This window comes from Caloenas nicobarica, chromosome 1 (genome assembly GCF_036013445.1).
Source record: "Caloenas nicobarica isolate bCalNic1 chromosome 1, bCalNic1.hap1, whole genome shotgun sequence".
NCBI lineage: Eukaryota > Metazoa > Chordata > Aves > Columbiformes > Columbidae > Caloenas > Caloenas nicobarica.
This window is the reverse complement of record NC_088245.1, coordinates 186,605,340-186,618,998: the sequence shown is the minus strand read 5'-3', so window position 1 is coordinate 186,618,998 and position 13,659 is coordinate 186,605,340.

Below are 13,659 nucleotides of genomic sequence, written 5' to 3'. Positions count from 1 at the left end.
AAGATAGTTACTGAAAAATATTTTTAATTTCAGATGCTACCTCATTCTTGGAAGCATGTGGGAAACAAATATAGATGAGCTCTTTATAGAGAAGGGCAAACTTCACAGAGCACCAAAATGTTCTGTGGAAAATTTGCTTGTCCATCTTGCTTAAAAATACAAAACTTGCCATAAAAATGCACCCTCAAATTCAGACATTGCTTCTTACTTTGCTCCAGGCATTTATCAGTCACACAATGAATAGTACTGCCTATCACATTTCTATTAATAACCCCTACAGGCTCATTATGACAGTTTTCTCCTATATTTCATTAGTTTTGTTTTATGCAGGCATGCAGAAAATGAGGACCTATCAGAAACACAACCTGAATCTGCTGTAGGTCAAAGTTATGGAGGAAATGATTAGCTTTAAAAAATATGCATGGCAGTATCACTGTGTAGCACCTTATTGAGAAGAAACATACTCATTTTTAGCTGCCATGCAAGTGCTGTTGGCTTTGTAACTGACTGTGAACATGTGAGCACAAAAAAAGTGATGCTGTGTCAGTGTGTGGGCTGAAAATGAGAACTCCTGGCTCATACATTTTGCCCCATAAGCAGTTCTGGCATTGTACACAGTCTTACTGCTGTTTCCTTTGTCCTCACTGATCCTGCTATAGTGTTACTCACATTTTGGGCTCCCAACTTGCTGTTAAAAAAAATTGTAATTTAATTTGCTGTCTTTTTGGTGGAGCTTTCTGACCACTAATTCTTCTAAGCTCATTATTCTTTTATTTTTCTAGGCCTCAGGACTTCAGAACTCCTTTCCACCCCCCCCCCCGTAAGTTTTCCTTCCCTCTGCCATATTGAAGAATCATGGAGTATTGTCAATAAATACATTTTCTATTTGGAAAATGCATTAAAATCACCTATGTAACCTGCTTGAAAGGTAAATAAATTTCTCTTACATAAGGCACAAACTATATAAAAGCTTTGAAGTATTTCCTTTTCTTTCATCTGAAGTGTACAATTATGAACATGTTCAGGGAATATCAAGGAACATTTTCTTACAACAACTTCTGTCTTTTAGATATTTTTTTATTCTCGCCTTTACTACACATGGACCTACAGTGGATGTTGTTAGGTTGACAAAATGCTTTCAACAATCTGAAACCTCATGAGGGTCAACAAGGTCAAGTGCAAGGCCCTGCATCTGCATCGGGGCAACTCCAGTATCAATATAGGCTGGGGGATGAAGGGATTGAGAGCAGCCCTGTGAGAAGGACTTGGGGGTACTGGGGGATAAAAGATTGGATGTGAGCCAGCAATGTGTGCCTGCGGCCTAGAGAGCCAACTCTATCCTGGGCTGCGTCAAAAGCAGCGTGGGCAGCAGGCCGAGGGAGGTGATTCTGCCCCTCTGCTCCGCTCTGGTGAGAGCCCAGCTGGAGTCCTGTGTCCAGCTCTGGGGCCCTCAGTACAGGAAAGACGTGGGCCTGTTGGAGAGGGGCCAGAGGAGGGACATGAAAATGGTCAGAGGGCTGGAACAGCTCTGCTGTGAGGACAGGCTGAGAGAGCTGGAGCTGTTCAGCCTGGAGAAGGCTCTGGTGAGACCTTATTGCGGCCTTTCAGTACTTAAAATGGGCTTATAAGAAAGACAAAGAGAGACTTTTCACCAAGGACTGTAGTCACAGGACAAGTGGCAATGGTTTTAAACTGAAAGGGGGTAGGTTTAGATTGAATATAAGAATTTTTTTTATGAGGAGTGTGGTGAGACACGGGAACAGGCTGCCCAGAGAAGCTGTGGATGCCTCATCCCTGGGAGTGTTCAAGGCCAGGCTGGATGGGGCTTTGAGCAACCTGGTCTGGTGGAAGGTGTCCCTGCCCATGGCAGGGGTTGGAACTAGATGATCTTTAAAGGCCACTTCCAACCCAAAGCATTCTGTGACTCTATGATCTGAGCATATCAAGAGAAAAAAACCCAATAAAACTATTATTAAACTATTAAACACTGGTTTTTGCTTGCAAATGTTGAAAGTACCTTAGACACAGGTATGAAGGAATATTAAAAAAAAAAAAAAAGCTTTATACAACTTGTGGCCAAAAAGGTCCTAACAGTGGTACTGCTAACACAGCTATTGCATCATTTTAATATGTATTTTTCAATTGAAAGTTTTTGGAGCTGGGCAGTTTTCTTGAAGTCAAGCCATTTTGTAGACTATCCTTTACTGCAATTATATGGAAAGCTTCATATTGTACAAAATAAGCTTTAAAGTCTTTAAAAAAAATAGGTAGTCCCTCACTAAAGCTGCCAATTTTTTTCAAACCTAATGTTGTGGTTTAACCCAAGCTAGCAATATAACCATGATAGCTACTCGCTCACTCCCACCCCACCCCCAAATAGAGGAGAGAATCAAAAAGGAAGGGAGAAACTCATGGATTGAGATAAACACACTTTAATAAAATAACACTAATATACTACTACTATATATAAAATGGAAATAGAGTATAAAATAAAAGATACTCAATCCAATTCCTTATGAACTCCGTCCACACCAAGCAGTCAGTCCCAGGAAGCAGTACCTGGTCCCAAACAGCCGATCCCAGAAAGAGAAGAGAGAAAATGGCAGGATGGCAAAAGGCCAAACTAAAGAAACTCCCAAGCAGAACTCCCCTGAACAGGTCTCTATCTCTACAAACCAACTCGAACATAACTGGAAGATCCTGACTCTCCTTAGGTATGAAGCATGACACTAATGGCATGGGATATTCTTATCGATCAGTCTGGATGTCAGTCAAGCTCTGCCCCATCTGTGCCCCCCTTCCTGGCTGCCTCACACCTGTGGGCAGAGTGCTCAGAATGTCCTTGGCAGACAACAACAATTAAAAACACTAACTCTGTCCTGGGGTGTTATCTTCTTGTTCTCAAAATAAGTCCAAACAATGACTGTGCTAGCTATGAAAAATAAAGGTTTCTAACTGCATGAAGAAAATTAACTCATTTTCAGTCAAACCAGCACATCTGTGACAAAAGATTGCTTTAAAAGCTTGTGGTTCCTGAAGCAGGGTGGCTCAACTCATCCTTTCTGTGGAAAACAATTCCTGCAAAGATGTCCCAAGAAGCAAATTGCAGAAGTTTCAGTGTATAAAGGGACTTATGACTCAGTACCATAGAGCTGTCTGAGGAGCTAAAAAAGAATCCCAGATTGTCTAATCCAACTTTTTAATATCTTATTCTGTCCAAATGCTATGAGTCACCTTCACTTTAGCAGGTAAGTCAGCATTTCTGGCCATCGCTGCAGGAGGGGGTTCCTCAGCCTGTGAGCACATCTATACATCCCAGTGATACCACATTCAGATGGGCACTATCGCAGATGGTGTTGTGGAGCATTTGGTTCCCCAATTACCTCGTGGCCATTCCTGATAAGCATAATTTTTATTCTAGATAGATTACAGCCAGAATGTCTGATTGCTTTGAACATCTTGCACAGTAGTAGGCCCATATGTCTATAGTCAAAATCTACAGAGTGCCCTTTGATTTTGAAGAGAGAACCGTACTTAAGTCAGGTTTACCTGCTTTGGGGAGACATCCTTTGGCACAAGAATATGTGTGGAAGCACTGGCCCATTCCAGGACAGCCATCAAATAAGAAAATCCATAAAAGTGGAAGAAATACTCTTTATCTGTAAAACAGTAAATGCTCTAGAGACGAGAGGCCGCATGTGTTTGCAGGGGAAAACCAGTCACTCAGTCATGTCCTCATCTGTAACTTGGTGACCTCCTTGTGTAAAAACATCATCTGACAAGATAGTAGAAATACCTCTGTGAAGACTGAGAAACTGGTGAATGTACATATTCTACCTCTGAAAGTGGATGAGGAAACTCCAAATGGGAAAACAAAGAAAACTCCTTAGTCAGCCCACCTGGTACTGACTTAAAAAAAAAAAAAAAAAAAAAAAAAGTCTGACATTCCCATTAGTTTTGATTAGCCCCTGATACTCAGGCTAATTGGTCCCAGAATTGCCTCTGTATTGTATGCTTAATATGAGCCCAGGAAAATTTTCAGAGGTTCTAAAACAGGTATCAGTGTCAAAAATTAAGGTGCTCAAAACGCTCCATATGAGGCAAAGCGTTGCTCTTGAAGTCAAAAGAACTTCTCTGGTGTGTTAGATCAGTTCCAAATAGTAGGAAGGAACTAGGGCAATAGTTATTTTTCACTGAACCACAACAACAAACACTGTAAGAACTGGCTTTATTAGTGCTCCCAAACTGTTCAAGTGAGAAGACATTGGAGAAGGGACAGGTAGTAATTAAGAATATGTAAAGACCCTCAAATTGTAATGAATGAGTGTTGAAAATAGTTTTCTCCACCTGAAAATCCACATGGGTAGATATGCATGTATGCACATACTTCAACACATTTAAAAAACAAAACAAAACAGAAAGCCCCCAAAACACACACACAAAACAAACAACAAAAAAACCAAAACCAAAACAAACCAACTCAAAACCAATAACAAAACCCCCCCCCCACAAAACCGAACTAAAAAAGAAGCCTTTCCCTAAAGCTAGAGAGCCCAAGGCCAAAATTGTAGCAAGAAACTCTGGCACCTGCTCCACTATAGGTCCAACCCTATTAGCTCCTAAAACAGACCAGAGATTGTTCTTTGGGTTCTGAGGCCAAAAATTGTCCCAGCTCACATCACAACACTACATTTTCTTCTGCCCCCAGGAAAGAGTGATGATGTACAACTGCCTTTGGGGAAAAGGTCCCTGCTCCATGCTGTCCTCCAAGCCGTGTCCAGGTACCACCTGAGAGGCTGCTAAGTGTTGTGTACCAAAACTGCCAGGTAACATGCTTACAATTCAAAGGTAAGAGCTCTGCGTAGCAGTGCCAGAGCATTGGCCTCTGAACCTATCAGCGTAGATCCAGCTGATGGATCTTTCTCCAGGGTTTTGGTACCTTCCACTCCAGCAGCTGAGCCACAATGACCCTTCCAGTCTAGAAGCAGGTACCAACAAGACATCTAGCAAACTTCTTGGCATTCAGGAACTATGTAGTGGTGGTCCCAGGCAGCTGCTGGAAGCCCAACTGATACAGGTGCACTTGTGTGCCCGCAGCCCAGTTTCTCTCCTTCACAGTGGCACACAGTGAAGTATGAGCCATCTTCTCAAGCAAATTTATGTCCTAGGGACTTCAGCATCTGGCTTGCGGAATTCTTCCATAGGGATGTCTGACTGGACTTGTATCAATCAGCAACCGATTCCTTGACCCCCTCCCCTGCCAGAGGAGTGCCAGATGTTAGGGACTCTATTACCTCCTCTTTGATACAATTCTGCTTGATAGTTTTCCTCTCCCAAGTGGGAGAGATAAGAGAAACAAACAAACAAACCAACCAATCAAACAAACAAACAAAACCCCCCAAAAACAAAACCAGAAGAGAAAGTAGGACAACTTTCCTATGTAGGGATGGGCTCGAGCCTGATCTGAATGGGGAGAAGGAAGGAGGGAATGGTTATGCAGCTGCAGTATGATGTCATACTGTGAATACATCACTAGCCTGGAATAATGGTCTGGCTCCAGTGCCTCCAAATCCTCTTGTAAGACTATATTTGCCATACATGTAAAAACGACAGTCAAAGAGGGTTTCCTACCATGGACATTTCTAGACAGCTACCCTTTCCCCATCTTGAAGGCTGGCAGTGTCAGTTCTGACTTACATTTATGGAAATACTTTTTCTTTGAAATTATATTTTGATTAATTTCAGGGGTCCTTTTTTTTTGGCCAGAAAAATACAGAACTATACACATCAATGTATGTACACATTCACTAACAAAAAGGTTCAAAAGAGAATGAGGGAGAAATACCACTTCCGACTAGGCATAACAATTCTGAAATAAAATTTATACACATTTTATGCATTTGGTTTTTAATAAGAGGTGACATGCTGCCCTAGTGCTGACTTGTAGCAGAAGAGATTAAAAATTCTTGGACCATCAGTAGCAAGAAATCACAGGGCTGTACTTACAGAGGTCATTAACTGTCCAGACATCTGTTGGGTAACAAATTCTGCTAAACATAGATCACGAAACGGTTCTTGAATTATGCAGAGGATCATTTCACAATCCAGAAAACAGAGAATTCAAGCACAGAAAAAGCTGTGTAAGACCTTTTTATTGCCAGCTGGGGACGAATTCACTATGATTTCAGAATTACAGGGAAGTTTGGTGCTAGTGGCAGTGGTTTGCTGGATTGCTACCAGTGTGATACGGAACAGATATAGACGATGGTCACAATTACATATTCCACAAAGTAACTGACATGATAGCAAAATTTGCCATATTAATTAGAGGGACACTGTGACAAAAGTGTCCCATTAACTAGATAAAAATAAAAACTCCAAATGTCTCAGTGAAGACTACTGTAAAACATGTTAACATACAAGTAATAAATTTCACTATAGAAAAGGGAATTAGGAAACAAGGAGCGGATGCAGCAATGGAAAAATTAGCGCTGTGGTGGAAACAGGCTGGAGCATTCCAAACAAGGCACAACAAACCCTAATTCCTCTTGAAAAAGGAACACTGTCCGATTACCCATAAATGAACTGTAGTAGCTGGTTGGTAGAGGATCACAAGTGCGTCCAATTATGTGGCACTAGACTATAATTGGGTTAAAGGGCTGTCACCTCTGAAATGAGAGCTCAAGTGACATCTGTCAACCTTTGGAATCAGGAGTTACTCTGGAATCAGGAGTTACTTATTAGCTGCTGCAGAAGTAAAGCACACAGCACAACCAATCATTGAAAACACAGAGAGTGAAAACACTTGTCAGGGCAATGCATAGTTCTGGCTATTTTCCCTCACCCAGCTGAGACAAGCCATACTAAATATCTAAGTAGAAATGTCAAGAAAAACATATTGCAACTTTTTCTGAAGGAAAATATAAGATAAAGAGGACCTGAAATGGAAGACATGAAGAAAAATAAGATTGATCAAGGAAAATAAAATACAAAATGCCTGCTGCAATACTTTGAAAGTAAATGGAATGGATATAATTGGTAAAAGCCTGATTTTTTGTCTCATTTGCATTGTTAAGTTTCATCTTCCTTCAAGACCCCAGTTATGTAAATCTCTGTTAGCTGTGTATTCACAACTCACATAAACCAGCCAACATGAATGCATATAAGTGTCAAGGCCCTAGGAAAACAGAAATAAGAGAAAATAGAAATACCTTCAAGGAGGGAAGGAGCAGGAGAATCTCAGAGAAAATGTTACATTCATCACGCAACCAGTGTCCACAACACACTCTGCCAAACCTGGAGAAGTGTACACTTAGTGTCAGCCTGAATTATGGGATGGGCTTTCTTGGACTTTTTATTTTGAACCCCTGTTTGGAAAATAACCATAAACTGTATATTGCCTTAAAAATGGCTCACCAACAGGAAAATATTAGAACCGCTCCCGAAATATTCAAGCCTTTCTGATTGCAACATCATGAAATTGAAAGCCATCTCCAACAACAAAAGAACTCATCACTGACCAAAACAGTGGTGCTTGCTGAAGACTGTTCTTAGGAAAAAAGTTTACACTTGGAATTCAAGGTTCATTATAAGCTGGTCTCAAGGCAGTTCTAAAATTTCCCTAATGAGAAGTGTTTTTGTAAGCTCAACTTGGTAAGAATTATACTTTTGTGCTTTTCAAAGCCATGTTTTAAGTGTCCTTCCCATTTGAAATATTTCTAAAACAAAACAGTATTTTTCTGCAAGTTGGTGCAAGATAGATTTGCCCACAGTGGCAAGTTTTCTCTATCAAATAGGCCTTATTTCAGGGCTTCAATGTGTGCATGAAAGTAGAAAAAAACCACAAACTCTCTCACTTCATTTTAATTCTATCTTTTGAGTAACATGCTCGGCAAACAGTTCCAAAACCCTTGCCAGAGGTGCTCAAAGTCATGGAATACAGATGAACAGGTTTCTTCCCTGGATGAAAGAGGCTTTATGTTTTATTCTACAAGACCTACGTCTGTGCTTTATAGATGGCTTTTGTAGATATTTCCAATTAGCTACTAGTTGAGAGTTGATAAGTTTTCATTAACTGGCAAGTGGTAAAAGACAAACCAACAGGTCTATATTCCATTTGACACCAGGCACGCCAGCTGCTTTGCAAAGAGCGACCATGTGCATCTTTTTTTCAGAGTGTATTTTGACTTTGGGCAAAAGTTGGCAGTGTACAATAATCACATTTAGAGTAAAAGCTGGATAATAAACTTATACAGCATGGCAATATTTTAAAGAAAGAGCTCCCAGCTCTCAAATAGCACAAGCAGGTGTGATACCTCAGTGGGAAGCAATTTAGGGATGAATGAATAATTCCGTCCTCTTGTTTACCAAGACTATGCCCATTACATTAGCCACTAAAGAAGAAGAAAAGAAGAAAAATATACCTCATTGTTTTGCCTCTCTGGGAAGTGCTTGTAGACTATCTTTTAGCTGTAACTGCTTTATACTCCAAGCTAGAGTTGGTGTCCCTCAGCTGCTTGATTAGTTAGATAAATTCTGCACGCCTCTGTCTGGGATCCATGGTAATGGCGTGACGTTGCTATGCTATGAAATGTGCGGGAGGGTGCAGCATTTCGGGAAGGATATGATTTCCGGGGCTACTGAAACTTGGTAGTGTAGACAAGAAGGAATGCTTGGAGGAATGAACAAAAGCAATCACTGGAACGGTGACAGGGATCGCTCAGGTCAGCAGGGCACTGACACCCCAGGAAAGCTTCCCTGGGAAAGATGTAACAGCCATCTGAAAGGTTGTGTAAAAGTGGTGTTGGAGGGGAAGAATATCCTAGTTCTGTTCCTGTCATCCTGACCAGAGCCTGCATGGCAACATTGTGCGTTACAGGTATTTGTGTGGAGGGCTGCATTAACCCCTTACCACACATGCAGGAGCTTTTAAACAGGGCTACAAGAGAAAGCTAAACAAAACCAGGGTGGACTGCTACATATGACCTCTCTCAAACTATCTGATAGATATAAATATTATCTCTGGCTATCCTGACAAGAGAGGATTATTTTTTTTCCTTGGCATAATAAGCAAAGGTCTCCTCAGACCTGTTGTTTTAGCGAACACTAAAGACGACTCCTGTCTTCACGGCCCGGGGGGATGGAGGGAAGCTGTGAAGTCTGTACCAGTATTTCCCTGGGCACTCTGATGTTGTCAGGAATCAAGCAGACTGCTGCTGCTACCAGCATCTCAAGGATGGAAAATAAGTTCCAGAAGAAAGGAAGAAAGTAAACAAAAAAAGACAGGTAAAATGTCTTAGCTTTTGTATGCTAGAGGGTGTTTTCTGTTCTCTTTGGGTCTTGACACGCAAGCTGAGATACCCAAGAGACTGAATAAATTTAAAGACCTGGAGCTGAGACCGGGTTTTTTTTCTTGACCGGAATACTACCTTAAGTGAAAGGAGCAATGCAACATGTCAGGAAGGATAGATAAAAACTGTGCATCTATTTGAATTCTCATACATACTACTTTATTACAATGGTAATTTTGAAATGTTTGTTTTTAGCAACTTTCTCCATGTTAGATTTAATATTCACCCATGGCACCAAACAGGAGAGGTCCCGCTCTGTTGAACGCTGACGTAGGTTACCCAGAGAGGTGGTAGATGCCCCATCTCTGGAAACATTCCAGGCCGGGCTGGACGGGGCTCTGAGCAACCTGATCTAGTTGAAGACGTCTCTGCTCATTGCAGGGGGCGTTGGACTAGATGAGCTTTGAAGGTCCCTTCCAACCCAAACTATTCTATGATTCTATGACTGTTAAATACATATGAAGACAACTCATAGCCTAGAAGACCTTTCATTCTAAGGCCAGCAATTCTAAAGGAAAGGCATGTATCAAACATGCAGTTTGATTTTAATGACAAAAGCCTCCTTATCATCTATTCGGGTGCCTTGCAACTTCTCCATCGTTATTTGGCTGACTTTTGCTGTTACTGCACAGATGGTCCTCAAAGAGATTAGTTTTTCCTCTGAAAATAAATTTTATTGTGTACTTCCACCATAACTTTCTTTGGAAGAACCTAACTATTTCATGAATATTCAGGAACCTAGTCTCCCAGTACCCACATTCAGTCTGTACAGTTAGAAAACAAACTATATCAAACTCCTGTAATACCCATTTTCTTGCATTTCCACGTTAACTATTCTTCCCCTGGCTGGTACGCTGCTGTTCACTGTGGTTCCAGTTCCCAAGTCAGGAAACAGCAAAGGATTTGGATGACTGGAGGGGTGGTGGGGAATACAAAAATCCCTAGGAAGCTTCAAAGGCGATCCTCTGGGTTTCCCAACGGACAGACAATGGAAAGGAGGCTGTCTTTGAAGATGGGCCAAGAGAAGCCAGAATGCAACTTCTTTTAGAGGTCATCATTCTGCAAAGGGATGTAGTTTCACCGTGTTCTGGTGCTGGGGAGGCAAAGTACAGACTTCTAAAAGGTGCTAGACAGTTTCAAAGGCAGGCAGCTGCCTCTGCAAATTTTAGAAAAATAGGCCTCCTCAGTCCAAGTCATAGAATATACACGAAAACCTGAGATCCAGTTATCTTAATGTCACTTTTCTGAAAAATTTTGGGGGTTACATCTTATCCGATCCCAGCATTCTCAGTAATTACTCACTCTAGGATGAGTTTTATATGTTTACCTGAATTATAAGATTAAATTTGTTTCAATTTGGTGACAATTTCAGGAAGAGGAAAAAAAAGTAGGGTCAAAACCCAATGAATTGAAACTAGTAAAAACAACCAAAAAACCAACAATATGAGCTGCTGTGTATGCAAGACAAGTGAAAAATAAAATTTTATTTATTAAAAAAAGCAAGTAAGTTGAATACACATAACTTCGCTAAAGAAAGACTAAAATGAAAAGGACACAAGTATTAAAATATAATAAATTGAAACTCAGAATGCTGTATAAAGATATATATTTTAATGATAAGCAGTAACATAAAATTAGGCAATGGAAAGTATAAGACTTTCAAATGGGAAAAAAAGCTTAATGCTGACAACCTACAAGGCTACAGAATTGTATTCTAAAGGAAGCTCTGAAAAATTTACCTGTGTCAATAAAACCTGGACTGAACAAGATCTTGACATATTCTTTCTGAAACAATTCTGTACTGAGAAAGAGAAAGCCTACTCAAAAAAAAGTTAGACTGTCAATTTTAGTTCTCAGACCTGCCTGAAGGTCTTTAGCATAACATCTTCCATTCGAGCCTGCAGTTTAGGACCAAATAAGGCTAACACTATGAGATAATAGAACAAAAATCTCTCAAATATCGATGGGGAGAAGCAGCTGTTTAAGGAAAAAACACAGTAAAAGCAAATGATGTGAAAAATGCATTCTTCATTTTTTTCTTATGATGTTTTTAGGTATATTTTCATAGTTATGTTTGAGTTCTGATTTATTGACTTAGCATTCAAATTTAAAGCAAAATTTATATTGTTAATACCATCTTATTTGTCCCCAAATGGACAGTGCCCGTTCTGAAGATCAGAAAATGAGTATTCTTAGGCATGCATATACATTCATGCTATTTTACGGGTGCATGACAAATAACAGACTGTATGAACTGTATGAAAGTAGCTGGAATCTTTTGCATCATCAGAACAGCAAGAGTATTCCTTCAGACAGAACCATGCTGAAATCATTCTAGATTTAGGAGAAAAGGTAGAACTGACTCATTTGTGGGATTCTTCTATCTGTAATAATCAACAGGGATTGCACAGCCTGGAGAAGGCTCTCGTGAGACCTGATAGCAGCATTCCAGTACCTAAAGAGGGTCTACAAGAAAGCTGGAGAGGGACTTTTTACAAGGGCACGTAGTGATAGGACAAGGGGTAATGGCTTTAAACTGAAAGAGGGTGGATTTAAATTAAATATAAGGAAGAAATTCTTCACCATGAGAATGGAGAGGCACTGGAACAGGCTGCCCAGAGAAGCTGTTGATGCCCCATCCCTGGGAGTGTTCAAGGCCAGGCTGGATGGGGCTTTGAGCAACCTGGTCTGGTGGAAGGTGTCCCTGCCCATGGCAGCAGGGTTGGAACGAGATGATCTTTAAGGTCCCTTCCAACCCGAACCATCTTGTGATTTAGACTATGCATGGGGTATAACTTTGCCCATTATGCAAAAAAGCTGAAACCAAAGGAAGATGCATCTGCCTTTAGTGGCAGCCTCAAGCTCTCCCCCTGCTCAGCTGTGTCAGCTCTACCAGTAATGAGCATAGGCACTAATATCACTGGGTTTTGTTCCTTTGCAGCAAATCTCTCGTACAGATTTATAAATGTGACTCTGATGGCAGCACTAGCCATTATGACTCTCACATCAAGAGGCTGATACACACTTAAGGCTCAGACTGATTATCTTTGAAAGAATCTTTCTCAGTATTAAACAAATTGGCCCACTCCCAGAAGAAAGGTATTAATGCCTGCCACAGACAACACCCACCCAGCCTTGATTCTGCCCTATAGGGAACCTAACATGGATCTAAGATGCATAGGAGCAGGAAGAACCGAATGTTCCAAACAGCTTCAAATGTAACAGCAAAAAGCAAGTACATACAGAAAAGTACAGTAAAGTGGCTTTGTTTCTATAAATCCCATTGGAACCGTGCGTAAGTTTTATTTATGAGATTCTTCTATCAGTAATAATCACTGGGGATGAGGGTGTTAAGGGCAGAGTAGGCTCAGATGCTTTGGTCCCACCTCCCTCTTGTTTTGGTAAGAAAATTACAGTGTGCCTGCAGCTTTCAATTTTCAAGGCTGATTCAGAATTCATGCTGGTTGATGACTGATTCTACCACTAAGAGTTAACTTTTTTTTTCTCCCCTCTCTCTTCACTTACTGGCAGCAAAACTTGGAAATTCCAAATGACCCTCCAGGATTTATGCAGAGTCTCCATGGCCCAGGCTTCCATGACATTTTCCTGGTATAGCAGGGACTCTAAAATGCATTTTTTCCTGCAATTTTAAGAAGGAACCATTCCAGAAGTTTTTCATTTTTAGGATCCTCTCCAAGAAGATGCGTGATGCTTGACACGTAAAAGTGAAGCTGTTTTTATTAGGACCATCAATGAAACATCAGCAACATACAAATAGGAGAGAAAGTGGCATGTCTGAAGAGTGTATCTATCTCCAAGATTTAAAAGGAAGCCAATTAGAAGCTCACATCATACACTCACTCAACATTACTCCCATATGAAGTTAGTATTCCCAAGGTATGATTTGTTAAAGCAGCACTGCAGCCTTTACTTAGTAACTTGAATCCCACCACCTTAGGGAGACAATTACTACTCTAGCAGCAACCAGTACTGCCAGCCCCAGGAGCTGCAGAACATACCAGCAACCTTCTGTGGGGAAGAAGGGTGTCCTAAAACACCTCTGTAGAGAGAAAACAACTGTGAATCAAGTCTCTCCAATGGTTTTACTGTGTAACGGGGACTGGTATGCAGCTGGATTCCAGAGCAACCTGACAATGTGGCCTCTGCAGCACCTGCTGGTTTGCTTCCTCTGACAGCAGGGGGTCAGATTAACCAGCAGAACCTGGATCAGGACAGCCTTGCTGCCCGTAACGAGACACAGTACCACTGCTGGAGCTCTAACATCAAACTGCTTGGAAGGTACAAGCAG